This window comes from Apium graveolens, chromosome 1 (assembly GCF_009905375.1).
Source record: "Apium graveolens cultivar Ventura chromosome 1, ASM990537v1, whole genome shotgun sequence".
NCBI lineage: Eukaryota > Viridiplantae > Streptophyta > Magnoliopsida > Apiales > Apiaceae > Apium > Apium graveolens.
The window spans coordinates 19,728,249-19,733,128 of NC_133647.1; positions in this window are offsets into that span (position 1 = coordinate 19,728,249).

A 4,880-nucleotide genomic window follows, 5' to 3' on the forward strand; every position below is an offset into this window, starting at 1 on the left:
TATTGAGAATATTATTTACTGTAACCCTAGCAGCTCTCGTGATATTTTGTTCATCACTGAGAGATAACAGTTCCAGATTGTAACAGAGTTTATTGTTTCAATAAAGTTTGTTTTCTGTTACATAAGTTCTTGAAGTTTGATTTGATTGTAATAAACACTGTATTCACCCCCTCTACAGTAAAAGTGTGACCTAACAAATCCATATTTATTTATGGGAATCTTTAAAAATTCTGAAACTTATATTTTATTAAGTTCGTATTATTCTGAGAATTTTAAAATTATTTTGGAAATTTTCGGAAATTGTTTTACCCGCGCGTTGTTTCATTATTTGTTAAAAAGTGGGTATAAAGCGTACCTTAAAAATTGTTTAAAAATTTCAAAATTTATATTTTTATTTACTTCGGGATATTTATAATATTTTAGCGCTATTTTCGTCATTTTCGGAGATTGTTTTCGAGGTGCCCCGACTCGTTGATTTCGAAATTCGGTTAAATAATTGACCCCTAATACTTAGGGACACGTGTTAATAATTCATAAAAGAATATCAACACGCGTCCCATTTGAAGGACACGTGCAAGCAGGCAGTTTATTCCCAAAAAATCATCTCTTTGTCCCTGTCTCTCTACCTCAATCTCTCTAGTCTCAGTCGCTCTCTCTCATGATTTTATCTTCTCTGTTTCTTGCTCCATCCATTCCTGTTCTTCCTTTTTCTTTCTTCCGTCCCCGTTGCTTCCTTGTGCGATTGCCGCCACTGTGATTCCTATTCCGGTGAGCCTGGTAGTTCAATCAGTTGTGTGTATGTATATATTTATATATACGCAAGTGTGTGTGTGTGTGTGTTCGTGTGAGCGTGTGTGTGTGTGTGCCGTGTATGTATCTGTGCTTTTCTGGTGGTGTTGCCGCCTCTGTGTTTTCCAGCCGTGGTTTTGGTTCTGTGTGTGTAGCGCGTGTTATACGCGTGTGTTGGTGATGGAATTTTAATTATTTTATTATTCTGCAGGAAATTATCTTGAATAATATTTGTGATATGAATATTTGGTTGCGGGAAATTATTTTTAGTCGGTGAAATTTTCGGTTGGAATCCGAATTACTGGGTATCCCGAGAATTTTGCCGTCGTACCGCGATGACTTGGTACGAGCGGACGGTGGACGGTGATGACGATGTTCTGAGTCCTAAATTTTATAAATAAATAAAAATGATATGCGTAAAATATTTTTCGGACTTAAATAATTAATTGTATTACGAATTGTGTTGTGACGTAAGTTGTATGAAAATGGTGGATTTGATATTATAAATTGTTGTGATTGTGGACGTCGATTGTAATCGACGGGTGGTCTTATAAATTAATAAGGTGCTGCCAAAATTTCCTAAAAATATGTTCAAAAATATAGGTATTTATACGTGTTACCCTAACAATATTTCCGACTACGTGACTATGTGGTTACGGGTTTGTGTGTATAGTAATAATACGAGTCGGGTTATCGAATTGAGTTGTTAGAATTTGAGGATATCAAGCATGTCGGTGTAACTGATTAGGGTATTCTGTATTTGTAGATTCCGAGCGAGTTTTCTCAGGACTAAAGTCAGCGTGAAAGCTACTTAGGGTTTTGTAAAGCTTTGCAAGGCAAGTACCCCTGACCATTCTTTTATGGTTCAGTATATGTGAATAACTAAATGTTTTACTTTCGTAATGGAACAGAAACATTTTAAGTTACGTATCCCCTGTATATGAAAATGTTGTTTAAAATTGTGTTTTGGGGAAAAGTAACTTCTGAAAACACCTATCTCTAAATGTGATCTAAATGAAAAGAGGATTTGAATAATATGTTGTGACAGTATGGATTTTTGAAAAGAGATAGGTAAAAGTGACGATTTTGAAAACTGGATTAAAACGATCAGATATGGGATACGTTGGGGCCAGAGTAGGCCTATTGAGTTGGCGTAAGAGGCTAATTCGGTTGCGCGCATTGTATAACCGATTAGTCCAGCAGGTTAGAGACCTAGCTAGTCTTTGAGTTCCGGAACAGGTAATTGAAATGGCAGTTAGAGCCATGAATGAGATGGCAGTTGAAGCCGTCTAGTGTTGATAGCCTTATCAGCTGTCTTCACATATCCATTACGTATCTGATTTGGGTTTTGTGCTTCCCGTAAGGGTACTGGTAGTTGATCCAGTGATTTTATAAGAGTGACTAGTATGCTAAAATTGGACTCTGGTGTTTTTACAGCTCACTGCTACAATATTTGAATGAAGCATGCTAGTTAGTGATATCCAGTTTTTCTCTAAATTTTGTGTATAATGTTGATATCATGATTACAGTTCTGTCCCTATTATTGTTGCATTACTGATTTATCTTGTTATTCATATTTTGGTACTGCTGAGCGATTATGCTCACCCTTGCAAACTGTTATGTATATTTCGCAGATGCCAAAAAGATCAGTCAGACCGACCTATGTTCCCGCCCCTACTGGACCCGGCTCCTCTGAGGTAGTTTGTATCAGGCCATGAGGGATGAGGAGTTGCTGAATAAAGTTAGTGTGTATTAGATGTTGAATAAAGAGTCTGTAATAATGAGAACCTGAATTATACTTGAACCTGGATCAGATCTTGGTTCGGGGTCGAGTTAGTATATTTTAATAATAATTCTGTTGTTTATATTTTTGGTAATTGTGTTTAGTGACGTCAACTCCTCACCCCGCGGTTGAGGCCGTCACAGAGAATAAGTTGAACAATTGTAAATATGAGATGTCTTGTAATTATGTGTAAATGAAATAGAGTCAAGTGGCAGATAGACTCCCGACAGATAATCTAAAAGACTCCTGACGGATGATCAACAAAGCTCCCTACTGATAATCATCAAGACTCTTGAAGGATGACAAACACAGTCCCAACGGATGATCAAATTCAAATAGTTGTTTACAGTGACAACACAGTCACATGCATTGGGTGTTTGCAAAAGGAATGTGGCAGCCTGTTAAGCAGGATGTTGAGAACAAAGAAGGATTACCATTTCCATACAAATGTGAAAATATTCAATGATGCTGGAATAGAGTAGTGAAGTAGCATGGAGTTAAACTAGATGTGTTTTGTTTTATTATCTTGTCTTATTGTCATGTAAACTTGGTGATATATAAACTAAGTGTAACAAGTAGAATAATCAACTAAGCAAATACATTTTTCTAGAATAACATATCAAGTTGTATTCTGTAAGGATTTCTCTATAGTTTGTTTGTTCTACTTGTAAAGCAGTTGTGAGCTATTCAAAGCTTCACAGAGTTCTCATTCTAATATATATATGGTGGATACATTAAAATCCACCAGAAAGTTTTAAAGCCTTCTGTTTTATTACTTAGTGTGTTGATTTCAATTGTATTTGTATTCCGCACATTAGCAAATCAAACATTGTTATATATATTACGTTAGAACATTTTAAAATCAAGAAAAGAAGCCAGAATTACATTCAACCCCCCCCCTTCTGTAATTCTTGGTGTATTGTTAGGGAATAACAAGTCTCATCATAGTCTATACCATGAATTTGTTTGAAATCTTTTACCACTGGTCGCACCTTATAGGTCTGTACTTTACCATTCATGTCAATTTTCTTCTTGAAAACCCACTTGCATCCTATACATTTTACCCCTTCGAGTGGATCAACTAAATTCAATACTTTATTTTGATACATGGATTCCATCTCAGATTTCATGGCCTCCAGCCATCTCTTGGAGTCTGGATTGTTCATAGCATCTTGGTAGGTGAGAGGCTTTATCATTATCCGTAAGCATCATATCAGCATTTTCAGTCATAAGAAATCCATAATTTCTCCCAGACTCATGGTGAATCCTACCAGGTCTATGCCTAAGTTTCTTGGATAGGATTACTTTCAACATTTTGATGTACATCCTGACCTTATTCCAACTGTTGTACAATGTTATCATGTGGTTCTCGATCTTCATCGATATGTATTTTCCTCCCACTAATTTTCTTTTAAAGTAGTTCTCCCTCAAGCAATACAGCGGCCCGAGCAACATACATTTTGTTCTCGGAAGCATTATAAAAACTATACCCTAGTCTCACTTGGGTATCCCACATAATAACATCTATCTAATTTTTGTCCAAGGTTGTCAGAGGCTAAACTTTTTACAAACGCTTCACGTCCATAAATTTTCATAAATGAAATGATATGACGTTTATCAGTATATATCTCATATGGATTACATGGAACTGCTTTAGTCGGAACTTGGTTAAGTGTTTGTTATTATGTGGTACTCGATCTTCATCGAGATTGTAACATCTGGGAAATAACGTGTAATTATTTTATCAACAAATAATTGTTAAGTGATTATTCTGTGATTTTGGTAAATTATCTGATGATTGGTGTTGATATGTGAATGTATATATATGATAAAGTATAAGTATGATAATTTCATTATGTCCATAATAAAATATAGATAATTATGGTATTTTTCTGGTAATTTTGGAGTGTTATATGACTTTATATTGATTTATGAATTTATTAATTATTTTATGAATAATTATAAAATTATTTATAAATCCGGGAATCGTCCAACCTCAACCGTTTTTACAACACGAAACTCTTCTGAAAACTCCTTCCTAACCTAATCTAGCTATTCCGAACATTTTCCGTGTTTTAACTTTTTCGATCCGGATTACGGTTTGACCTGTGCGTATCCCAGCGCAAGATTTTCGATACGATAATCATTTCGATAAATCAACAAAACCCGTATTCTCAAAAGAAGGGATAATATTACATTATTTTCATATAAAGTGTTTTATATAAAACCGGTTTGGATAATTATCTAATACGGGTATCAAAACAAATCATTTCTGCAGTTACTTAGCGGCTAAGTACCTAATTTATCA